The sequence below is a fragment of the Elephas maximus genome, chromosome 15, assembly GCF_024166365.1.
Source record: "Elephas maximus indicus isolate mEleMax1 chromosome 15, mEleMax1 primary haplotype, whole genome shotgun sequence".
NCBI classification, from domain to species: domain Eukaryota; kingdom Metazoa; phylum Chordata; class Mammalia; order Proboscidea; family Elephantidae; genus Elephas; species Elephas maximus.
Genome location: NC_064833.1, coordinates 84477403 through 84504538, shown reverse-complemented (window position 1 = coordinate 84504538; position 27136 = coordinate 84477403). Strand labels below are relative to the sequence as shown.

The 27136-nt window shown below is 39.7% G+C and overlaps 1 pseudogene; it reads right to left on the bottom strand.

Annotated features, from left to right (window-relative positions):
- Positions 1 to 1101: 1101 nt before the first annotated feature.
- LOC126058684 (60S ribosomal protein L10-like) overlaps positions 1102 to 27136 on the bottom strand; it is an 85288-nt pseudogene continuing 59253 nt past the window's right edge.

Below are 27136 nucleotides of genomic sequence, written 5' to 3'. Positions count from 1 at the left end.
TCTCTAAATTCAGATGGGGATATACTCAAGGTCCTATTTTGGTTCTTATGGACGTGTTTTAATTTTTTTTCAGTTTTATCTTGAGATTGCATATGAGCAATTGGTCTGTTCCACATTGGGCCCCTGGCCTTGTTCTGACTGATGATATTGAGCTTTTCAGTTGTCTCTTTCTACAGATGTAGTCTATTTGATTCCTGTGTATTCCATCGAGTAAGGTCTATGTGTATAGTCACCGTTTATGTTGTTGAGAAAAAGGTATTTGCAATGAAGAAGTCATTGGTCTTGCAGTATTCTATCATGTGATCTACTGTGTCGTTTCTATTACCAAGGACAAATTTTCCAACTACCAATCCTTCTTCTTTGTTTCCAACTTTTGCATTCCAATCACCAGTAGTTATCAATGCAGTTTGATTGCATGTTTGATCAATTTCAAACTGTACCAGTTGGTAAAAACCTTCAATGTCTTCATCTTTTGCTTAGTGTTCGATGCATAAATTTGAAAAATAGTCATATTAACTGGTCTTCCTTATAGGCACATGGATTTTATCCTACCACTGACAGTGTTGTACTTCAGGATAGATCTTGAAATGTTCTTTTAGACAGTGAATGTGACGCCAGTCCTCTTTAATTTGTCACGGTTTTGAGAATTTTGGAACTGGATATAAGTTAATTGACTTGCATTATCTTTGGAAGGAGGGAGAATATTAATTTTAACCCCTCCAGAACAAAGTGGAAAAGATATTTTCTACCTACCATCTGCTGCCTTCAATTCAGCAAAAGAATTCCCCTTGTCATTCTTTTGGCTGCAAGGTGGCTGGGAGGTAATGCACTCTTAGAATCAGAGAGTCTTTGATTTGCTAGGGAATATAGACATCAGGTAAATGGTCCAGGAGTAGAAATCCATGTTGCAAAACCATGGCAGTTGGCCATGCAGCCTGTGCTTATACATGGTCAGTGATATGACGTTATTTACTTCTCTAGAAAATCCAGTTTATTTTTCAATAGTTCTGATTGTAAGAATTTTTTTTTTCTTTTAATACACACAGGAAATCAAATTTATTGATGGGAACAGGTCAGGCGGGGGCAGTGCTGCCAAAGCCCTCATGAGTGCAGGGCCTGCCACTTGTCTAAAGGGCCAAGACTGGGGATGTATTTGACTCCACAACCATCCAGGATGAGGCACTTCTCAGACATCGTGTCTTCAGACTCATTAGTGTTAAACCTGATGAAGCCCAGCTTCTTGGAGATGTGAATCTTTTGGTGGTCAGGAAACTTGAATTTGTCTTCCCCTGAATAGGCTCTCAATCACATGTCCTGGTATTGAGTTTGTTGCAAATGGACATGAGGACTTGGCCGTTGTGGATACTGGAAACTGCACCCTGGGGCTTTCCAAAGGCACCACGCATACCAGCCTGGAGCCTGTCAGCTCAGTGCAGGACAACATCTTGTTAATGTGGGTGACATGGGAGGGATGAAGGCCAACTTTTCACCACTTGTTTGTTGACACACGTTCTGGCTACCTCTAGGGCTTCTGACGAGAGCTACTCGTATTCATCTGACACCATGTGGCCACTAAGTGGGAACTTATCTACTTTTGTCTTTTTCTGACCCACGTCAGAGATGTAGATCTTGGCATCAAGGACACCTCGGCAGAAGCGGGACTTTGGGTATGGTTTGTAAGAACTTGTAACACCATGCAGGGTGGCCCTTGTCAACACGCTGACGGGAAAGAGTAGAATATTCTTTTTTATCAAACTTAGATCCGCTTCCCTGTAATTTCCAACTCTTAGGCCTGGTTCTTCTTTTTGAGTGCCATGGAATAATTTGAATTTCACATGGAGACTGTTTATGTATGTGGTCTGCAAGGTTTCCAGATCAAATCTTCCAAACTTCTTCCACTGCTCCTTACATGTTCTTGTTTAAGAAACTTTTTTTTTTTGGCACTTCTTTAGAGTCACTCTAGATGGTCAGTGTCTTTCCTAAGGTACTCTAGTCAAAACGAAACATCCGTGTCCAAATGTCATCTGGATATTGAAGAGTGTAATGGATCTTTTAGGTCCTTTCATCTGGAAACTATGTTTCTTATGATGTAGCCCAGAAAACCTTGTCATTTTTAGCACTTGTTATTTAACCTCATGATAATCTAAAACCCCAAATGTTTTCCATTCAGAACTCTTGAACCATCAACCTTTCTTCCTTCTATATTAGTGCTTGTAATTGAAATGAAAATAATTATATCAAAGGTATTGTTAATATAATGTAGGATGATAAAATCATAGTATTTTGGAATTGCGTTTACCTTTAGAGGTCATCTAGTATGGTCTTGAAATTTTGTAGAGGAGAAATTTGAAAGTCCAGGGAAATAAGTGCCTTGGTTAAACAGTCCATGGCAGTGTACATTGGGGCAGGGTCCTCAGACTTTTTGTCATTGTTGTCAGGTACTGCCGAGTTGCTTCTGACTCATAGCCACCCCCTGTACAACAGAGTGAAACACTGCCCAGTCCTGTGCTGTCCTCACAATCATTGCTATGCTTGAGCCCATTGTTGCAACCACTGTGTCAATCCATCTCTTTGAGGGTCTTCTTCTTTTGCTGACCCTCTACTTTACCAAGCACGATATCCTTCTTCAGGAACTGGTCCTTCCTGATAACATTTCCAAAATACATAAGATGAAGTCTCATAATCCATGCTTCCAAGGAGCGTTCTGGCTGTACTGCTTCCAGGACATGTTTGTTTGTTCTTTTGGCAGTCCATGGTTCTTCAGACTTTAGATTTGATGATATTAGATTTGATAACATTATTATTAATGTTTTTAATAATAATGTTAATTAAATATTATTTAATAAAATATTTTTTAAAAATCGTACTTTTAATAACTCCCTTATTAAGGCAGAAAATGGACAGACTATTGAATGGTCATAAAGCAAATTGGTTGGGCCCACTGGCTAATTTTAATAATCACTGTCCTGAAATTAATTTAGATAAGCTATATCCAGCTAGAGCTTGCATGGCAAAAAACAAGTTGACATTTCTTTTGCGTAAAAATGTAAAAATGATTTTATTGTCTTTTAAGTGCTTTACACCTGATCGCTTTAGGGTCTCAACAGGATTATGTTACTATGTCTTTTTTTTTTTTTTTTTTTTGCCTCTTTTACTTCATTCAAGCAGCAAGGGGACAGAGTAGCAGAAAAAGATGCAGTAGAACTAGGAACAGGAAACCACAGCAAAGAGACTGTTTCTTTATCTTGCTCCCTGGCAGTTATTCCTCTTTTAGCCGTGAGAGAGGGAGAGAAGCGCGTTTCTGTCAGATAAGCGGCAAGAGACACTTTGATGATGAGTTAATGTGAAGGTTGAGTACAAACTCCTGCACACTTTGAATTCATTTTAAAGGAAAATAAAGAAAACTTCAGGATTAGTGAGAAAGCTATAGGATTGTGCCACAAGTTAGTTGTCATTAGCGGGAGACAGAAAAGTACAGCACCATTGCTTGCAAGCCAGTCCGCATAGCCAAATTGCCTGTGGAACTGGAGCTGCTTAGATGCTAGTTCTGTGAGCAAGGAGAAGTTCCATTTCCTTAAAAATGCTTTCCAAGTTACTCTGATGTAAGGTCAAGGTTAAAAACCACTGATAATGATGTTAAGAGATTGGACTGTGCAATTCTTTGTTTATTTCAATCTAAGCTGATCTCTTATTAGTTATAAGTTTTTGAACAAATTAATTATTCCCTCTAAACTCAATTTCTTCATATGTAAAATGGCAATGTTAATGAGAATAATATTGTTGTTATGGATCAACTTCATAAAGTTGATTAGGAGGATTAAATAAAATATTAGTTATAAAGTGATTATTGTAGCAACAGGCACACAGTAAGCATTCCATGTATATTGTCTATCTTGAGTATTTCTTTAAAAGTTTGTCTTAAGTGTCATCTTATAAATATGATAATGTTCAGATATTATGCTGAAGTTAAAGATAAATACACAGATGTTAGATGCCATCGAGTCACTTCTGACTCATAGAGACCCCACGTACCACCCAACAAAACACTGCCCATCCTGTGCCATCCTCACAATCATTGTTATGCTTGAGCCCCCTGTGTCCATCCATCTTGTTGAGGGTCTTCCTATTCTTCACTGACGCTTTACTTTGCCAAGCATGATGCCCTTCTGCAGGGACTAGCTCCTCCTCATAACATGTCCAAATTGTGTGAGACGAAGTCTTGCCATCCTGGCTTCTAGGGAACTTTCTGGTTGTACTTTTTCCAAGATAGATATGTTCATTCTTTTGGCAGTCATTCTTTGGCAACACCATAATTCAAAGGCGTTGATTCTTCTTGGGTCTTCATTATTCATTGCCCATCTTTCGCATGCATATGAGGCATTTGAAAATACTGTGGCTTGGGTCAGGTGCACCTTAGTCTTTAAAGTGACGTCTTTGCTTTTTAACACTTTAAAGAGGCCTTTTGCAGCAGATTTGCCCAATGCAATATGTCATTCAATTTCTTGACTGCTGCTTCCGTGGGTGTTGATTTTGGATCCAAGTAAAATGAAATCCGTTACACCTTCAGTATTTTCTCTGTTTATCATGATATTGCTTGTTGGTCCAATTGTGAGGATTTTTGTTTTCTTTATGTTTAGGTGCAATCCATACTGAAGGCTGTAGTTTCTGATTTTCATCAGTAAGTGCTTCAAGTTTTCTTCATTTTCAGCAAGAAAGGTTGTGTCATCTGCATATCTCAGGCTGTTAATGAGTCTTCCTCCAATCTTGATGCCACATTCTTCTTCGTTTAGTCTGACATCTTAGATTATTTACTCAGCATACAGACTGAATAAGTATGCTGAAAGAATACAACCCTGACACACATCTGTCCTGACTTTAAAGCACCCAGTATCCCCTTGTTCTGTTCGAAGGACTGCCTCTTGGTCTATATACAGGTTTCTCATGAGTACCATTAAATGTTCTGAAATTCCCATTCTTTGCAATGTTATCCATAATTTGCTGTGATTCACACAGTCAGATTCCTTTGCATAGTCAACAGAACACAGATAAACATCTTTCTGGTATTCTTTGCTTTCAACCAAGATCCATCTGACTTCAGCAGCGATAGCTCTCATTCCATGCCCTCTTCTGAATCCTACTTGAATTTCTGGCAGTGTCTGTCAATGTACTGCTGCAACTGCTTCTGAATGATCTTCAGCAAAATTTTATTTGCGTGTGATATTAATTATATTGTCTGATAATTTCTACATCTGTTGGCTCGCCTTTCTTGGGAATGGGCACAAATATGAATCTCTTCTAGTCAATTGGCCAGGTAGCTGTCTTCCAAATTTCTTGGCATAAATGAGTGAGCACTTCCAGCTCTGCATCCATTTGTTGAAACACCTCAATTGGTAGTCAAACATATCTATGTTTGATTTAAAAATACAGGTATTGAAATGTGCACAACAAAATGTGAGAACTGGCTGAAGGGCTGGTTTTTATGGGCTGGCACACAAGATGTAATGCATCAAAGGAGGAGAAAGGGCTGATGTATACTCCTTATTGTTAAAGAACAGTCTAAGATACTACGTAAAGTACTGGATTAAAGGATTAAGCATTCCTGGAGGTTAGCATATTGAATGCCTATTATGTCCCATTGTTTCATTTACTCTTCAGAAGCAGTTTATGGAGTCATTTCTAATATTCCATTTTCAAACACAGGAATTGAGACTTACAAGGTTAACAAACTTATGAGATATGTTGTTAATAACAGATGGAACTTCTCAGGCAAACACACGTATGCTAGTTGCCATCTAGACCACAAAACGATGACTTAAGAACATGTGCCACCTAGTGGTGGTGTTGTCGTTGTTAGGTGCCTTCTAGTCCGTTCCGACTTATAGCGACCCTATGTACAAGAGAACGAAACACTGTCTGGTCCTGTGCCATCCTCACGATTGTTGTTATGCTTGAGCCCATTGTTACAACCACTGTGTCAATCTACCTTATTGAGGGTCTTCCTCTTTTTTGATGACTGTCTACTTCACGGTCTCCTTCTCCAGGGACTGGTCCCTCCATATAACATGTCCAAAGTACGTGAGATGTAGTCTTGCCATCCTTGCTTCTAAGGAGCATTCTGGCTGTATTTCTTCCAAGACAGATTTGTTGATTCTTTTGGCAGTCCATGGTATATTCAGTATTCTTCACCAACACCACAATTCAAAGGCGTCAGTTCTTCCTTGGTCTTCCTTATTTGTTGTCTGGCTTTCTCATTCATATGAGGCGATTGAAAACACCATGATTTGGGGTCAGGCACACCTTAGTCTTCAAGGAGACATCTTTTCTTTTTAACGCTTTAAAGAGGTCTTTTGCAGCAGATTTGCTCAGTGCAATGTATCATTTGATTTCTTGACTGCTGCTTCCATGGGCATTGATTGTGGATCCATGTAAAATGAAATCCTTGACAACTTCTATCTTTTCTCTGTTTATCATGGTTGTTGCTTAGTGGTCCAGTTGTGAAGATTTTCTTTTCTTTATGTTGAGGTGTAATCCACACTGAAGGCTGTAGTCTACCGAAATTGTAGGCTTTGTTTATTTGTGGGGTGAATAAATATTATATTTAAAGTTTTAGCTGAAATGTAAGATTCTGAAGGAAATGAAGGGAGTTCGATTCAATATTTGTCATTACACTCACCAACAAATTCGTCTAGGATAGCATATTATAGAAGACATAACATGGTCTTGTAGAAAGAAAATTTGGGTTGAAATTTTATCAAATTGTTATCTTGGGCAATTTTTAACCTCTGTGAGTGAGCTTTATTTCCTCTGAAATAAAGTGGTATACTTTTCAGATTTTTTATTTTTTTGTGGATTAGAGATAATACACATCTAAAACATTTAGCATAACTCCTGGCACATACTAGATGCCCAGTAAATGATAATATAGTTGCTTCACACGCTCATTTAATTTATCTAAAAAAAACTATACAGAGAGGGAGAGAGAGTGACAAAGAGACAGAGACATCTACCCCAGGGGAAGGAATGCCTATGCCAAAAGCAGAGAGACAGAAAGAAACTTATTAACTGTTTGATTAGAGTTCCTGGGTGTTTATTCCTAGACATTAAAGTGGAAGTTAAGAGATTTTTTAGGAGTAATTTTGACTTAATTTTCTCCCTATACATGGAGTAAAAAAAACTAAAAGTGGACCGTGCTCCACTGTATGGATATGATAGAGGTAGTAATGTAATAGTATACCAAACCAAAAACCAAACCCATCACCATCGAGGTGATTCTGACTCACAGAGACCCTACAGGACAGAGTAAAACTGCCCCATAGCGTTTCCAAGGAGTGGCTGGTGGGTTTGAACTACCGATCTTTTGGTTAGCAGCCAAGCTCTTAACTACTGTGCCATCAGGGCTCCATGTAATAATATAATAACACTTTATATATAAAATGACATAGTAAATAATTATATATTCTATGTTAACCCTATGTGCCATCGAATTGGTTCTGACTCATAGCCACCCTATGCACAACAGAACAAAATAATGCCTGGTCCTGTACCATCCTCACAATTGTTTTTATGCTTAAGCCCATTGTTGCAGCCACTGTGTCAATGCATCTCATTGAAGGTCTTCTTCTTTTTCCATGACCCTCTACTTTACCAAACATGATCTCCTTCTCCAGGGACTGATCCCTCCTGATAACATGTCCAAAGTATGTGAGACATAGTCTTGCCATCCTTGCTTCTAAGGAGCATTCTGGCTGTACTTCTTCCAAGACAGATTTTTTTGTTCCTTTGGCAGTCCATGGTGTAGTCAATATTCTTTGCCAGCACCACAATTCAAAGGTATCAACTCTTCTTTGGTCTTCTTTATTCATCATCCAGCTTTCACACGGATAGGAGGTGATTGAAAACACCATAGCTTGGGTCAGGCACACCTTAATCTTAAGGTGACATCTTTGCTTTTCAACACTTTAAAGAGGCCTTTTGCAGCAGCTTTGCCTAATGAAATGCATCATTTGGTTCCTCGACTGCTGCTTCCATCGGTGGTGATTGTGGAGCCAAGTAAAATGAAATCCTTGACAACTTCAACCTTTTCTCCATTTATCATGATGCTGCTTATGGGTCCAGTTGTGAGGATTTTTGTTTTCTTTATGTTGAGGTATAATCCATGCTGAAGGCTGTGGTCTTTGATCTTCATCAGTAAGTGCTTAATTTCCTCTTCATTTTCAGTATCCAGGTTGTGTCATCTGTATATCGCAGGTTGTTAATGAGTCTTCCTCCAATCCTGATGCCTTGTTCTTCTTCATAGACTCCAGCTTCACAGATTATTTGCTCAGCATACAGATTGAATAGGTATGGTGAAAGAATACAACACTGATGCACAACTTTCCTGACTTTAAACCATGAGGTACCCCCTTGTTCTGCTCAAATGACTGACTCATGATCTATGTACAGGTTCCTCATGAGCACAATTAAGTGTTCCAGAATTCCCATTCTCTGCAATGTTATCCGTAATTTGTTATGATCCACACAGTCGGATGCCTTTGCATAGCCAATAAAACACAGGTAAACATTTCTCTGGTATTCTCTGCTTTCAGCCAGGATCCGTCTGACATCAGCAATGATATCCCTGGTTCTGCTTCCTCTTGTGAATTCAGCTTGAATTTGTGGCAGTTCCCTGTCGATATATTGCTGCAGTTGGTTTTGAATGATCTTCAGCAAAATTTTACCTGCATGTGATATTAATCATATTGTTCTATAATTTCTACATTCGGTGGAATCACCTTTCTTGGGAATAGGTGTTAATATAGATCTCATCCAGTTGGTTGGCCAGGTAGCTGTCTTCCAAATTTCTTGCCATAGACGAGTGAATACTTCCAGGGCTGCATCAGTTTGTTGAAATGTCTCAGTTGGTATTCCATCAATTCCTGGAGCCTTGTTTTTCACCAATGCCTTCAGTGCAGCTTGGACTTCATTTTTCAGGCCCATTGGTTCCTGCTCGTATCGTACCTCCTGAAATGTTTGAATGTCGACAAATTCTTTTTGGTAATTCCATACTCTCTGTATTTTAAAATTATTGCTAAAAATTAAATTAGGTAAGGTCTACGGTACAAATGCCTGGTCAATAATTGGTGCTGTAAAGTGTGAGTTCTCCTCTTTGTCGTTGTTGGCAGAATCCCTCCAAATTTCATCCAAGTGTCACTCACCTTTCAGAATCTTCAAGTGGGCCACTGAATTATTAGTTAGAAAAATAAGGTTTTTTTCCCCCACCACAAAATGTTGAGAACTTTCTTTGAAATGAATTGATTATTTGCTTTAACTGAGCATCAAAACTAATTATTTTCTTCATGATTATGGACTTAATTTGGAAACATATGGGTTTTGTAATTTATGTTGAAATATAGGAAAGTTTACATTTCTTAAATTTTTTCAAATATAAAATTCATGCTATTCTTTGTTTTTGTGTACCTTTGTCATCTAAGTTTGTCTTTGACTTCCTAAATTTTGTAATCTAGGTATGTTCTTGAAATATGTTAATCAGACACTTTACAATAAAAATGCATCCACATATATATAACAGATCCATTTAAAAGTTCAGTTCAATGGTACGCTAACAAGCTCCTAGCTCTCCTGGGAAATTCTAGCATGCCCAAGGCATCTCAATCCAGGAGGATGAATTGTCAATCCTGAGTTGTCAACTGTGAAATTTTCCATCCTCAGCTCTTCTAGAGGAGATCAAAGGCAACAGACAGCATAGCTTTTATTGAACTTGACAGTCACTTATCTCATGTGGCTTATTGCAAGTATTCCTTTCAACTCTTATCCAGGCATTCCTTAAAATCAATCAAACAAACAGTGCAAGAAGCAACCCAAACTCTTCCTTGGTCACATGATATTGAGTTGATAAACAAACTTGCTGCCCAGTTGATTAGGACTCATGGTGATTTCTTGTGTGTCGAAGTTGAACTGTGCTTCTTAGGGTTTTCGGTGGCTGGTTTTTTGGAAGTAGATTGCCAGGCCTTTCTTCTGAGGTGCCCCTGGGTAGACTCAAACCTCCAACCTTTCAGTTAGCAAGCAAATGTTTTGCACCACACAGAGAATCCTTAAGTTGATAGTGTCATTGAAATCATCATTTTTATCTCATTGTCCCTATCATCAACATTTAATAAAGGAGAACTCCTACTTGAGTTGCATTGCAATATGGTAGCTATGCAGACTCAGTTTCAGCATTCATCTACCTAAGGAGGCTACATTCAGACATACCTACCATGGCCACGGCATGGAGATGCTAAAATTATCAGTGAATCCACAGAGTTGCTGGTATCACAGGAGATGAACCCATCAGGAGGCATTATCCAGGTTCATGGCTGACTGGCAACATGCTGAAATGCCTTCTCCATATGCACCTATTGAAATTAGTCTCTTCTCTTATTCTAAAGCTCAAATGACACTCCTTCTAAGAATTCTGCATGAGATCCTTCAGGTAAAACTAATTGTTCCCTGTGCCAAATTCTTTAGCACTTATCAGAGTCAGTGTGGTATTTATTTAGCTCCGTGTATCTACTGGATCCACCATAGGAACTAGTGTGCTGCACAGGGTAATCATGGGGAAAGAAGCTCTTTCCAGTCCAAGTCTTTTATTGCCTTCTGTAGTCTTCAAGGATTTGTCACTGTCCTTCTCTCCTTGAGTTGTCCACCACACATTGTACCTGCTATGTTCTACCTGGGAAAGGGATCAAAAGCTCCCATCTCTTCTTCCTTGCTGGCTCCCAAACAAGCACACCAGCACCTTGGTTGTAAGGGTTATCTGCTAATCATTTAAGAGAAGCAGACAGGAGATAGTAAGAAGAAAGTATTCAGAAGGATGGTATAGGTGCCCCATGCCAGGGAATCCTAGCCATAACTCCATGCTGGTTAACAGATTCTGACTAGCTTTTCTTTTTGTTTATTTTTATGTCTTTTTCTTTTTTCCTTCTTTTTGCTCATACACAGATTCCTGCTGTTCTCTATTTCTAAGCATGTGTTACTCATCACATTTCCCTTTCTCTTGCCATTGCCTTCTTTCATTAGGCCTTTTGTAGGTTTTTTTTTTTCCCATGGAGGAAACCACAATTGAGAACTAACAGTCATTTACATATCTATTTGTCTCAAAGGATTAATTATCATGTCCGAAACTCAGTGTTGTCCCCATATCCATATTCTTTTCCTGATCTAACCTCATTTATTTAGTCATTTGTTTGTCTGTTCATCTGTTCACTGAACAAATATTTATTAAGAGCTTCCAAGATATTTCAAAAGATAAATAAGACATGGTTCTTCTCGTTCAATAACTTGTACTGGGGTAAAATTCTACATTCAAAATACTGCAAGGCTTTGTTAGACGTTCCAAAAGCAAGGTGTGTTTGGTGTAATTTGTGCAAGTAGACAGGGGATAGTCTTTTCAACAAATGCTGCTGAAACAATTGGATACCCACATATACAAACGCAAAAAGAAGTTTGAGCCATACCTTGCCTCATGTATAAAGATGAATTCAAAATGCATCATAGGCCCAGAACTATAAAGTGTATAGAAGAAAAGATAGGAAAAAATCTTTATGAGTTTGGTAGGCAAAAACTTCTTAAACACCAAAAGCATAAACCTTAAAAGAAACAATGGATAAATTGGACCTCATCAAAATTAAAAATGAAACTTAAAAAAAAAAAAAGACAAAACATAGACTGGGAGAAAATACTTTAAAATTATATATTTAATAAACGACTTGTATCCAGAATTCATAAAGAACTCCTAAAACTCAATAATAAGAAAATGAGTAACTAAAAAAAAAAAAAAAAAAAGGGAAAAAGATTTGGATAGTTCACCAAAGGAAGATATATGTATGCAAATAAACACATGAAAATAGGCTCAACCTCACTAACTGGAAAATGCAAGTCAAAACAAAAAAATGCAAGGCTACTTCCCACTCGCTACGATTACTGTGATCAAAAAGATAAAACAAGGGTTGACAAGTATAGAGAAATGAGAACTCTCACATGCTGTTGGTAGAAATACAAAGTTATGCAGCTACTTTGGAAAACAATTTTGTAGTTCTTTAGAAGCTAAATATATAAATACCATATGATCTAAACATTCCACTCTTATGTGTTTACCTAAGAGAAATAAAAGCAAATGTAAGCACAAAGACTTGCACTCAAATGTTTTTAGTAGCTTTCTTTTAATAGCCCCAAAGTGGAAACAACCCAAATGTCTATCAATAGCGGAATGATAAACAAATTTCCGTACACCCATAGGATGGAATATTCCTCAGCAAGAAAAAGGAATGGACGATTGACAACATGAATGAATCTCAAAAAGATTATGAAGAGTGAGAGAAGCCAGATGAAAGGAGTATATACTATATCAGTATCATTCCCTTAATATAAAGTTCTAGTACATGCAAACTGATGTAGAGTCACAGAAAGCAGAGAGTGGTTGCCTGAGGTTGGGCGAGAACTAGAAGGGATGGGTTACAAAACTGCAGGAGGGGTGATAGGCATGGTCATTATCTTGATCGTGGTTTCCAGGGTGTAAACACATGTTGGAACTTATCAAATTGTGCACTTTCACTATGTGCATTTTATTTTAGCTCAATAAGACTGTTTTTAAAAATGAGATGTATGTATTGACAACAGTCATCATGTGGAGAAGAAAGTGAAAACGCTGGGTTAAAGCTTGAGCAAGGAGAGAGAGTTAGCCAGATAGATTGGATTGGGAAGAGATGGGGGAAGCGAGTTTGGATATTATAAGAAAAAGGAAGAGTATGGCCTATTATGGGACTGTACATAGGTTGGTGAGCACAAGTGAACAATATAAAGAGACTGGGGAGGTAGGCAGGGGCCAGAGGAGGAGGGCCTTGGATGCCAGGCTAACTTGTTTGGGCTTTAATTAAGCAGGCAAGAAGATAAGAAAACACTGAAAGGTTTCAAGCAAGGGTGTGAAATATCTGCAATTTAGGGATATAATTCTAGCTGTTGTGTGAACAGTTTTAAGAGGGGTGTGTGTGTGTGCCTGTGTGTATGTGTGTGTGAGAGACAGAGAAGGAGGGAAGGGGAGGGGAGGAGAGTGGAGGAGAGGGCAGGGGAGGGATAGAATAGATACTGGAGGCAGGGAGATCAGTGCAAAGACAATTGCAGTTGTCTAAGAGATAGTGAGTCCTGCAAATCAAGTACAGGACAGATTTTGGCTGGACAGGACAGAGCTATCCTCCTGGCTTTGGAGGATAAAGAAGACAGTAACCAAGATAGATAATGAAGGTGAGCAGGTTTGGGACATCCCACAATTTGAGGTGCATTTGAGGCTTCTAGGTAGACATATCCAGTAGAGGGTTGAATACAAAAATATAAAAATCAGGGGAGGCCAGTGCAATACAGATGGTGAGATAAATCATGAAAAATGCACATCACACAGGAAAAAACAGCACCCCAAACTGGGGCCACTATTTGTGTGAGAGATGAAATTCCCCGTCTCAGGGAAACAGGATTTAAGGTTTGGAAATTCATAGTGAAAAGGGAGATCATAATTACCCTCTTTATGTCCCCCTCCATTCCTGGAGTGACATTTTCGGTGGTTAGTTCTGGAAGGTATAGCTTGGGTTGGGTGAGAGCTGGATGGGGCCCTATGAAATGGATCAAGGAGAGGGACATGGTAAAGACCAGGGACAAAGAGATGCTTAAAGTCTTACACCTTGGTATCTAGTCTTACACCTGGAGGGGAAGCAGAGAAGGGCTGGTCAAAGATGGCAGGTGTCTCCATGAAGATTGCTAGACCCTAACAGTAGACATGAGGTGAGCGCAGTATCCACTACCCCACCAAAGGACTCCTAACTAGTTGCCCTCCAGGCAACTCCAACTCATGACAACTCCATGCATGTGAGAATAGAATTGTGCTCCACTGGGTTTTCAGAGGCTGAATTTTAGAAGTAAATCTCAGGCTTTTCTTCCAAGAAGCCTCTGGGTGGACTTGGTAAGCAGCTGAGCACGTTTCACCCCCTGGAGACTCCCAGTAAATACTTTTTGAATTAATGAAGGAACTCACAGTAAGCACTCAGTACTACTGATGGTGATAAGGATAAATTTGGAGTGAGAGGAGAGTATTTCCTGGCACAGAACCATCCTTCAGCTCCCATGGCAGACCTGTAGGAGTTTTCCTCATGCTATGTCCCAGGATGGTTAGGGTGTCTTCTTATACTCTAAATCTCTCCTTTGTAGCACAACCCAGGGACTTAATTGTCCTTTGACTCCTCTTACAGTGGCCTCAAGCCTTTGGATTTTGTGCATACTCCCCAGCCTGGCTCTGGTGAAGGGTACAGTCTCCCCAGCTCACTGTTTCCTTCCTGATGCTGAAGACAGATACACGAACCATTGATGTTTGTAGGTTGTTGCTGCTAATCACCATGGAGAATTTAGAGAGGATAACAAATACACAAAACGTGAGAACAACACCATGGTTACCAAACCCTACAAAACCTTTTTGTGCTGATCTTGTTCTAACCTTGTACTAGCTGGTATCTGGACACTGTTCACGTCTTCTCATCTATTTTTGTTCCCGAGAATGAGGCTCACCAAACCTCCTCTTTCGGAGTGCTCTTTGCTAGTCTCTAAAAAAAAAGGACAAATCTAGTCTCTTAAAAAAAAGGACAAAAAAGAATGAACAAGTATGTCTTAGAAGAAGTACAGCCAGAATGCTCCTTAGAAGCAAGGGTGGCGAGACTACATCTCACATGCTTTGGACATGTTATCAGGAGGGATCAGTTCCTGGAGGAGGACATGATGCTTGGTGAAGTAGAGGGTCAGTGAAAAAAAGGAAGACCGTCAACGAGATGGATTGACGCAGTGGCTGCAACAATGGGCTCAGGCATAGCAGTGATTGTGAGGATGGCACAGTAACAGTAAGTGTCTCGTTCTGTTGTACATTGGGTCGATATGAGTCGGAAATAGCACCTGACAACAACAACAAAAGTTCACTTTCAAAAATATTCAAAGAGATTAAAGTAACACATGCCCCACCCTCACCTGGCCTCAAGCAGACCAATTGTGTATACCCCTAAGGTCCTGGATGACACCCAGCCCAGGATATTTCTTCAGATTCCTAAGTAAAATGATTACCCATTTCTACTTCTTTTGTTTTTATTCTTAACTGCTCATCTTTCTTTTTTTTAATTATAAAGACAATGTATATTATTGAAATTAAGAAAACTGGAAAAAGCACAAAGAAGAAAACAAAACAAAACAAAAAACCACACAAAGACAAATAGTTTGGTACATTTATGTATGTATGTATGCAGCCTGCACTCAGAATAAGACCCTATGCATAACTTTATATTGTTTGTTCCACTTAACATTGTAAGTATTCTGCTATTCTACTAAATGATTTGGAACATATAACTATAGTAGCTGCCAGCTAGTCCACTCTATGGATTAACTACATTTCCTACTCTTGGTTCCAATTATTTGGTTCCAGTCATTTAAGTTGGTTCCAATTAGTCGATCTTATAAAGAATTCAATGAAAATCTTTGTACATCTTTCTCCTGATTTCTGATTATGAACTTTAGTTAAGTACCCAGAAGTGGAGTTTCTAAGTCAACTAGTCAAGTGACATTTAAAAAAAAAAATGTTACAAAATCATCATTCGGAAAATTTATATCAGTTTAATTCTTGTCATACTCACCCTTGCCTACTTCGAATCCTGGCTTCCAGTTCTGAATTTTAACAAACACTCTAGACCAGGACATATGCAAGACAATTCGTTGGGTTAAGGCAAGAAAACATTAGAACTTCTCTTTCCACATCTTAAAGGCCTCATTATTTTTAGCATTTTAAGAAACTTTTTATTTTGAATATTTAGGACTTGTGAAAAAGTTGCAAGAGGAGTATAAAGAATTCTTGCAAACTCTTTACTCCAGTTCTCAAAATGTTAGCACACTACATAATCATTAATATAGTTATCCAAACCAGGAAACTGACGTTGATACAACAATATGGACTCAGAAGCCCTATTCAAATTTTGTAAATTGTCTCAATAGTGTCCTTTTTCTGGTCCAGGACCCAGTCCAAGATCCCACATTGCACTTATTTGCCGTGTCTCCTGATTCCTCTCTAAAATAAGACAGAGCGTGACTCTGTCTTTCATGACCCTGACATTTTTGAATGTCATACGGGCTGGATATTTTATAGAATGTCCGTTAAGTTTGTGTGATGTTTCCTCATGATTAAATTCAGGGTCTGCATTTTTTTTTTAAATGGAAGAGCAGTACTATTTTCTCCTTCCCAAGGCATCTTGTCAGGCGGCACGTGATGTTGGTATACATCATTAGTGGCAATGTTAACTCTGGTCATTTTTTAAGGTGGTATCTGCCAGGTTCATCCACTATAAACTTAGAATTTTATACTTTGTAATTAGTAAGTATCTTATGAGGAGATGCTTTGGAATCTCAACATTTTAAAATTTTAATTGTGTACATGGCTTATTATGTATATGCATTAGTGCAATAGTGTATGTATACAGGGATAGTTTGGGGGTATTGTGGATTTGTTTCCATACCGCCACAATAAAGCAAATATTGCAATAAAGTAATTCGCATGATTTTTTTTGTTTCCTCATGCATATAGAAGTTATGTTTACACTATACTGTAGTCTAGTAAGTGTACAGTAGCATTATGTCTAAGAAAACAGTATACATACCTTAATTAAAACATACTTTATTGCTAAAAAATGCTAACCATCATCTAAGCCTTTAGCGAGTCATAATCTTCTTGCTGGTGGAGGGTCTTGCCTTGATGCTGATGGCTGCTGACTGATTGATTGCTGAAGGCTGGGGTGGCTGTGGCAATTTCTTAAAAGAAGACAACAATGAAGTTTGCCTCATCGATTGACTCTTCCTTTCACAAAAGATTTCTCTATAGCATTCCATGCTTTTTGATAGCATTTTACCCACAGTAGAATGTCTATCAAAATTGAAATCAATCCTCTCAAACCCTGACACTACTTTATCAACTAAGTTTATGTAATTTCTAAATTCTTTGTTGTCATTTCAACAATCTTTGCAGCATCTTCACCAGGAGTAGATTGCATCTTAAGAAACCATTTTCTTTGCTCATCCATGAGAAACAACTCCTCATCCCTTAAAATTTTATCATGAGATTGCAGCAATTCAGTCACATCTTCAGACTCCACTTCTAATTCTAGTTCTCTTGCTATTTCTGCCACATCTGCAGTTACTTCCTCTACTGAAGCCTTGAACCCCTCAAAGTCATCCCTGATGGTTGAAATCAACTTTTTCCAAACTCCTATTAATGTCGATATTTTGATCTTCTTCCATGAATCATGAATGTTCTTAATGGCATCTAGAATGGTGAATCCTTTCCAGAAAATCTTCAATTTAATTTGTCCAGATTTACCAGAGGAATCACTACCTATGGTAGCTATAGCCTTACAAAATGTATTTCTTCAATAATAAGACTTGAAAGTCAGAATTACTCCTTGATCCATGGGCTGCAGAATGGATGTTGTGTTAGTAGGCATGAAAACAACATTAATCTCCTTGTATATCTCCATCAAAGTTCTTGGGTGACCAGGTGCATTGTCAATGAGTGGTAATACTTTGAAAGGAAATATTCTTTTTTCTGTGCAGTGGGTCTCAACAGCGGGCTTAAAGTGTTCAGTAAACCATGCTATAGACATTGAGGGTCAGTGAAAAAGAGGAAAATCCTCAGCGAGCTGGATTGACACAGTGGCTACAACAATGGGCTCAAGCATAGCAATGATTGTGAGGATGGCACAGGACTAGGCAGTGTTTTGTTCTGTTGTACATAGAGTTACTATGAGTTGGAACCAACTCAATGGCACCTAAAAACAACAACAAATGTAAACAGATATGCTGTCATCCAAGTTTCATTGTTCCATTTAAAGAGCACAGGCAGAGTAGATTTAGCACAATTCTTAAGGGCCCTAGGATTTTTGGAATAGTAAATGAACATTGGCTTCAACTTAAAGCGCATTAGTACCTAACAAGGGAGTCAGCCTGTCCTTTGAAGATTTGAAGCCAGGCATTGACTTCTCTCTAGCTACGAAAGTCCTAGATGGCGTCTTCTTTCAATATAAGGCTGTTTCTCTACATTGAAAATCTGTTGCTCAGTGTAGTCACCTTCATCAGTTGTCGTAGCTAGATCTTCTGGACGAGTTGTTGCAGCTTCTTCATCAGCATTGCTCCTTCACTTTGCACTTTCGTGTTATGGAGACGGCTTCTTTCCTTATACCTCATGAACCAACTTCTACGAGCTTCAGACTTTTCTTCTGCAGCTTCCTCACTTCTCTCAGCCTTCATAAATTGACTAGAGTTGGGTCCTTGCTCTGGATTAGGCTTTGGTTTAAGGGAATGTTGTGGCTGGTTTGCTCTTCTATCCAGACCACAAAAACTTCCTTCTTCTTATCATTTGTGTGTTCCCTGGAGTAGCACTTAATTTCCTTCAAGAACTTTTCTTTTGCGTTCACAACTTGACTAACTGTTTGGCACAAGAGGCCTAGCTTTCAGTCTGTCTCAGCTTTCGACATGCCTTCCTCACTAAGCTTAATCATTCCTGGCTTTCGATTTAAAGTGAGAGACGTCTGACCTTTCCTTTCACTTGAACACTTAGAGGCCATTGTAGGGTTATTAATTTCAATATTGTCATGTCTCAGGGAATGGGGAGGCCCGGGGAGAGGGAGAGAGATGGGGGACTGGCCGGTTGGTGGAACAGTCAGAACATATACAACAGAGTCATAGATTAAGTTTGCTGTCTTATATAGGTGCAGTTCGTGGCTCCCCAAAACAATTACAATAGTAACATCAAAGACCACTGACCACAGATCACTATAACAAATATAACAATAATAATTTAAAAAGGTTGAAATATTGTGAGAACTACAAAATTGTGACAGAAAGACACAAAGTGAGCACACGCTGCTGGAAAGGGGCACCGATAGACTTGCTTGACGCAAGGTTGCCACAAACCTTCAATTTGTAAAAAACAGAGTATCTGTGAAGTGCAATAAAATGAAGTATGCCTGTATAAATAAATAACTTACTGATACACATATTGAGGGTGGATGCTCATTTTCTATTGGTAGGCTTCTCTGACCAGAAACATTTTAGAAACCCTGGTTCCAGACCAATTCATGTTCTTTCCTTACTCTTAAAGCATGACTTGCCCGTTGCTTCTTTCATGAAATAGTCTGTGATTGAGCCTGCCCTGTTGTCATTGTCTACATTTTATACTGTCTTCCAGTTGTCCATATTTTAACAGTCTGCTTTGTTTCTCTGCCTGTTTTTAAGCACTCCTCATTTTTGCCCATGCTTCAGTGCCCTGCACACCTCTCTAGATTCAACGGTAGTCGGAGACAGGGACTATGTACGTTGCATTCTTTTTTTTTCAATTGTGCTTTAGGTGAAAATTTACAAGTCAAGTTAATTTCTCACTTAAAAGTTTATACACACATTGTTATGTGACATTGGTTACAGTCCCCACAATGTGACAGCACACTCCTCCTTTCCACCCCCAGTTCCCTGTGTCCATTCGTTTGTTCCTGTCCCTTCCTGCCTTCTCACCCTGCTGACATTGTATTCTTTACTATGCTAAATCCTTTAAGGTTAGTGTCTGTGCCTCATTTCTGTACCTTCCATAATGGTGACATAATACCTTGTACATAAAAGGCCCACCGATGATTTTTGTCTTTCTTTATTGACCAAGTGAGTGTAAACATCTGGTACAATGTTTGCGTACCGAGGAAATGCGATTCCTTTGTTCAGTGACTGGCAGACACTATTTCCAACTTCTTTCTAGCCAACTTCCAGTTCCAGTTAGTGCTGGGCATATAATTTAGTTTTAGTTAATGAGAGATAAAGGGAAGTCTTATGAGCAGTTCTGGGAAAAGATTTTGCTTTTCTGATACAGGCGCTGAAATTTTGCCTTCTTCCTGATCCTTGCCTGGAGTGTAGAGGTGATGGCTGGGCTGCGACAGCCATTGTATGGACTGTGAACACTAGAACAAGAGAAAGGCAATGTCATGGATTGAATTATGTCCCCCCAAAAATGTGTGTATCAACTGGGCTGAGCCATGATTCCCAGTAATGTGTGATTTTCCCATATGTTGTAAATCCTGCCTCCATGATGTTAATGAAGGAGGATGGGCATCAGTTGTGTTAGTGAGGCAGAACTCAACCTATAGGATTGGATTATGTCTTGAGGCAATTTCTTGAGATATAAAAGGTAGAAGCAAGCAGAGAGACAGGGAGACCTCATACCACCAAGAAAGCAGCACCAGGAACAGAGACCATCCTTTGGACACGGGGTCCTTGTACCTGAGAAGCTCCTTGACCAGGGGAAGATTGAGGACAAAGGCCTTCCTCCAGAGCCGACACAGACAGAAAGCCTTCCCCTGGAGCTGACGCCCTGAGTTTGGACTTGTAACCCACTAGACTGTGAGAAAATAAATTTGTCTTTGTTAAAGCCATCCACTTGTGGTATTTCCGTTATGGCAGCACTAGATGACTAAGACAGGCAGTAACATTGGTCCTAACATTTTAAAGCTGAAGAAGCAAATCCAAGAACTATTATCTGCTTTTGAACATCTTGCTATATAAGAAAATAAATCCATATTGGTGAAAGATGTTGTAGCTGGATTTCCTCCTAGTTGTTTATCTGAAACATTTCTGACATACTCCAGTAGACTGCAGAAGCAAGGATTACTGTTTGATTAATTCAAGACCGCTTCATTGAGAAGGGGGATTTCATGATTATTTTGATAACACAGAAATGACTAAGGGTACTTGAATTAGAATAAATAGAAACTTCTGTAGATGTGGTAGTGTTTCGGATGAGATCCAGAGGCGGGCAGAGATGGGATAGCAAACTGAGGGGGGCTCATTTCTGGGATATGTCGATAGAGTGGGTATAAATAGCAGGATGAGGACAGTGACACACACCACCGTGAGGGCACTGAGAGCCATCAGTGTGGCAAAGTTCATAATGGGACAGGGTGACATGGGAATTATGGTAAAGCTATTGCAGCTGGCAGAACAGAAACAGGGCTGTGCCAAGGAAGAAAGTCAACAAGTACACAGGCCACCTGAGATCATATAAAATGTGGGCCTTCATGGCAGAGTAGAGTGCTTAGGGCATGTGGAGCCAGAGGCTGGAGTTTGGACTGTGGTTCCGCTGCCACTGGCTCAGCAACGTGGCCGATTCATGCTCTTCCTGAAGCTAGCTTTCTCGTCTCTGAAGTAATAATAACCAGTTGCCCTGTGGTTAGTTGCACTGGAGTTGATTCCAGCTTTGGCAACTCCACGTGTGTCAGAGCAGAACCGTACTCCATCAGATTTTCAATGGCTGATCTTTCAGAAGTAGATTGCCAGGCCTTGCTTCCGAGGTGCTTCTGGGTAGACTTGAACCTCCAACCTCTCCAACCTAGCAGCTGAATGCATTAACCGTTTTCACTACCCAGGGACTTGGAATAACAATGAAAAAGGTTTTGTTACCTTTTGTGGGGTATATACCTCAAGAGAGATATGAAGCAGTTACTCAAATGGGGAACGCTGGAAAGGACTAAACAAATGACGTTTGTTAATACCAAACTGTAGTGTAATCTGAAGGTGATTTATGCTACATGTTCCATGTAAAGGCAGAAGAGAATCCTTTGAGATGAATTTTCCATTTGACTGAGGCTCAACCAGAAGAAGGAATGGATTCTAACATGAGGAAGTATCTATCTCAAGTCCCAGGGTCACTCGTGCGCTTGGGTTTTCAATATTGCTGAAGAAAAACTTCTAAATTCTTCACAATTTCAAAGACAATGACAGGAAAGTTCAGTGCGAATGATTTCACCACTTTTAAACCTCTAATAGTTCTCAAGCCAAAAGTAGTTGATGAACGCTACATATTTGTTTTTTTTCACCTGTTTTAATCAAAGAACCTTCTGTAAGATTCTATTTTCTGTTCCAGCACACTCACTAGGAAGGGTTACTAGTCAAAGCCAAACCGATTCAGCCAACAGCTCTAAAAATACTCTTGGTTTCTGCCAGTCAATTTTCTTCTATTTTCACAATTAGTGGTTCTGCCTGGAAACTGCCAACATGCAAATCTCATCCAAGGGCTGATGGAAATTTGAGAATGTGCTAAGCCATGGAAGGTCTAAGAGCAACATTATTCATTCACTATTTGAAATATTTAAACAAATGTAAATCAAAAAGAAAAAAAAAGAGAGATGAAATCTCATTATAAGAAATGAATGGCTGCTTTCCACTCTTTCTACAATATAGTCTTAATACCCATTTACATACCATTTGTAATATTAATATTATTGCAGTGAAATAAATCACACCCTTCAGTTTTACATTTTTAATTACATCTTACTGCATTTGTTCTTTTGTTTATCGTTAGCTAATAAAATATTTATTACCTCTTACATATATAATGGTGTGTCTGTATTTTAATCAGATTTTACACATAATCTTTTCTCCCCCTTTTAGTATCTTTTTTATGACCCTACACGCCACAGGATGTTGTTTTGTGGAAAACCTCATTATTTTTTAATGCATGACTATTTATTAATGTATTGTGTGTATAACACACTATGCATTTCTTTGAATTGATGAATACATTTACATCCACTTGAGAATAAAAATTCCCTTAAGGGCCAATCTCACATTTCTCTGGCTGTGTTGCCAGAAGCCCATACTGATTATTATTTTTTTGTTTGGTTTTGTTTTGTTGTGGAGTGGAGAGCAAAAAGGAGGAAGAGAAAAAGCGAGAAAAGAGATACCTGGAACAGTTATTATTATTTTTTTTACTGTATTTTCATTTTCTGAGAAACCTCTCTCCTGAGGTAAAAAATGAATGCTTCATTGTCAGATGGAACTTCCAGGGCATGCAAATTAATTTACCCTTTGCAAAATCTTGTATTTGCTATGCAGTTTATGTTGAGCCCTTGGCTTGCTGTTTTTCAGGTTCTTTTTCGTTGTATTTGCCGAAGTACTTCCTCTATTGCCCCACAATGTTGCACTTAGAGGATTAGATACTAATTGATTGATGAGTGAAGAACACAGTTAACTACAATAGCAGGTACTATTGAGTATAATTTTACAGCTACGAAGAAACAAAATACTTTCTCTCATTTAAAATCTTGCTACAAACCGTGAGCCTAGCTCCTGGCAAGTTGGAGAGTCTGTGTCATCTGGCAGAGTGAGCTAGAGGGAAACATTCCTTCTCTCTTAGGTATGAGCCACTGGACCTAGCTGGCCAGTTAGCTTATCTCCTCTTGGCCTGACATGAGAGCTTTTCTGGAGCTTGCTGGGGATGGGATCTGGCCATTTCTGTTGCTAGGCATTCACCCCTGTGACCTTCGTACCCCTTCAGGGAGACTTTTCTGGGTTCTTCTGGAATAGCACAGAACAGTGTTGAGCATAAGTAGCTGAGAAGACCAGGGTCCAGAGATTTCTTCTTTGCTGTAGTGACCATGAGCTGGTTTAAGTGGACAATGCATGTAAGGGAAGGTTCTCGCTGGCAGGTAGTCTTTTTCTCTTCCATTCTCTAGAGAAAGCCTAGAGAAGAAACATGGCCCCGAGACGGAAATGTCCCCTGTTACTTTCTCCCTTCTCCTCCTTGTACAATGTTGTCTGGCACCCTCAATTAACTGTGTCCTTGCAGTATTTCTGTGACGGTTCCTTCTGTTTCACTTGCTTCTCTGTTTCTAAGAAGTATGTTTACTTTTCATAAGGAATAAATGGAGAACTGAACGGGAAAGTTATTGTGATCTTCGATTTCAATAAATAAATGTGTCCATTGTGATTGTATACATAGCAAGTAGAAACACAAAATGTTTCCCTGGAAAGAATATACTAGAGGAGGTGAAGAAGAAACATCAGGGTGCAACTATCAGGTGTCACTGTTTTCTAAATCAACTGGGCTTTCATGTGTACTGTTCCTGGTGGGCTGTATGCAGGACCTCTTCCTATTTTGCACTCTTGCTACCTTCATACACCAATCGGAGAGCCCAGGAACATTCAGGTATCTGCGGCTTCCCAGGCACTGCCCAGGCAAGGATGCACTCAGAAGTCTCAGTACGGAAGACAGTTGTCACCTCAGTGATCTCCCAGGACCTGAGCTACTGGAAGCTAGCTTTAAAAAAATGATTAGAAAACATATTTAAGGATAAGTAGCAGGAATCTTCTGAAAGAATCTAGCCATGTCTAAAGATTTTGAAAGGTGTGAATCAAATGATATTGTTCATTGCCTGTTCAGAAACACTTAAATTCTCACAGCCTCAGTTTCCTCATCACTAAAATGGGACTAGTCATAATAAAGGCTTCAGAAATGTTACTTAGCCCTAAATCTTCTGAGAATTCACATCGTTATTCAGTGTTTTCTTCTCTCTTTTCCTTGTCCTTTCCATTTGTCCTCCTCACTTGCCTTATCCATATGCTCTAGTATCCTACATAAATGGCCCATTTGGGTCAGCTTCTTACATCTCTTCTTTCCTTTCATGAAATTTCAAGTTTTTGGAAGAAGAGCCTAAGCTGTGGTTCTCACCTGCACTTCACCTGTGGTAACCTCAGTGGCCTAGAACACCTAGAGCTAGTGCTGGGAGCAAAATGTTGTTTGTTGCTGTTGAGTCAAGTCCAACTCATGGTGATCTTATGTATAACAGAGCACACCATTGCCTGGTCCTGTGCTATCCTCACAATTATTGCAACTATTGCCTCAGTCCATCTTATGGAGGGTTTCCCTCATTTTCACTGACTCTCTACTTTACCAAACATGATGTCCTTTTCTAGTGATTGTTTTTTCCTGATGACATGTCCAAAGAAAGCAAGAGAAATTCTTGCCACCCTCGATTCTATGGAGCATCCTAGCCAGGATACTTCCTCCAAAACTGATTTGTTTGTTCTTCTGGCAGTTCATGGTATGTTCAATATTCAGAGCCAACACCACAGTTCAAATGCTTCAAGTCTTCTTTGATCTTCCTCGTCATTGTCCAGGTTTCCCATGCTATAAGGCGATTGAAAAGACCATGGCTGGGTTGGGAACACCTTAGTGGTCCAAGTGACATCTCTGCTTTTGAACACTTGAAGGAGATGTTTTGCCTTGGATTTTCCCAGTGCAGAATGAACCCAAAACCAAACCAAACCCAGTGCTGCCGTCAAGTCGATTCCGACTCATAGCGACCTTATAGGACAGAGTAGAACTGCCTGATAGAATTTCCAAGGAGCACCTGGTGGATTCGAACTGCCGACCTCTTGGTTAGCAGCCGTAGCAATTAACCACTACGCCAGCAGGGTTTCCCAATGCAAAATAGGCCCTCAGTAATTTCCTTCCTGTATCTTTTTTCTCTCCTGTACCCTGAAAATTAATTTTTACTTCCTAAATTGGTGGCATCCTAGTATTTTGCACACTTAACTCTGGAGCGTTTGGCACGTTGGTGGGCCTGGTTTCCTAATACACTTCTACTGTGGGATCCTTAACTCACGTTCATTCTTACTTCTTCCCTTGCACACAGTTAAATGACTCCTTATCAGAGAAGCCTTAGCTCAGAACAGAAACCCCGTGGGACACACCATTCTTTTCTGATAAGGCTTTGTAAATAATTTGTAAGTATTTATCTTTTTGTTTAATTGTTTAATGCTTTGTTTCTAGGGGCCCTATTTTTGTTGTTGTTCACCACCAGAAGCTAACCTTTTCACCACCCATTCAACCATTTTGTCCTCATGGGCTTAAATTGCAGAGTATCATTCTGACACATAATAAGTGCCTAATGACTGAATGAATGAATGACATATATATATATACATTGTTGTTACCGGTATGATTTTGAGAATTACTATTGTGAATCTTATCCTCTTTTGCTGGGACTATTGAAAGATTGCTCAATGGTTTTTAGTCTCTCACAGAAAGCCTGTTATTCATATTGGCTGTTTCAACATCATCTGAAAGTTGTTGCTAGCTGCCATTGAGTCAACTCTGATTCATGTTGACCTTATGTACAACAGAACAAAACGTTGCCCATTCTGCATATTTCTCACAGTCGTCAACATGTTTGAGTCCATCGTTGCAGCTATTGTACCAGTCATTTGGACAGAGGTTCTCCCAGGACCTCGTCGGCCCTCTAATTCACCAAACACGATGTCCTTGCCTAGCAATTGATCCCTCCTCATGATGTGTCCAAAGCAGACGAGTCAGTGCTCTGCTGCGATCCTAAGGTTTTCATTGGCTAATTTTCAGACGTGGATCACCAGGCCTTTCTTCTTAGTCTATCTTAGGCTGAAAGCTCTGCTGGAACCTGTCCCCCATGGGTGACCCTGCTGGTATTTGAAATGCCAGGGCATAGCATCCAGCATCATAGAAATATGCAAGCCACCACAGCACGGCAAACTGACAGACGAGTGGTGGCAATAAAATTAGACCATGCGATTTTCCTGCTCGATAACTTATGAAGCCTCGTTCCACTGCTTTCACACTAAAGTACTCAGTCCCGAACATAATCTCTTGATTTCTCACCAACAGACTCCTCCCACCTTCTCAGGGGCTTCGCCACAGGTCACCACCACTCAGTGGCTCTTCGCCTGCTGGGTTCAAGCTCCAGAGGAGCCTTGGCGTGTGGTTCCACCTTGTGTGCATCTGTTCCTGGTGTTTCCCATACCCCAGGCTTGTGCTGTCCTTCTCCCACCCCCTTTCCACTCACCCTTTGGAACACTGCTGCTGGATTTCACTTCCTCCATGAGCCTTTTCCCTCAGCCCCTCTGCTCTGATAAGACTTTCTTTAGACTTTTGTTATTTAACGTTTGTCTCAAATGTCTTCTCTCATGGTCAGTGCTGCAAAACTCAGTGTCCGCTACCAGAGAGGAATCACCACCAAGGCATAGGCTGGCCCCCATTAGTCCTTGACACAAGTATTATGGACATTCAAGTCGGTTGAATTATTACAGAACCTAGGAACGCCTGCTTCAAACTTTTGACTGCACTGCCTTCCAGTACATACGTTGCAGTGCCCCTAATAGTGGCATTTGACCTGCTTCTTATTGCCTCTGGGTAAAATGAACAGATAATAGCGGAGCCAACTGCGACATCTGACATCATGTAGAA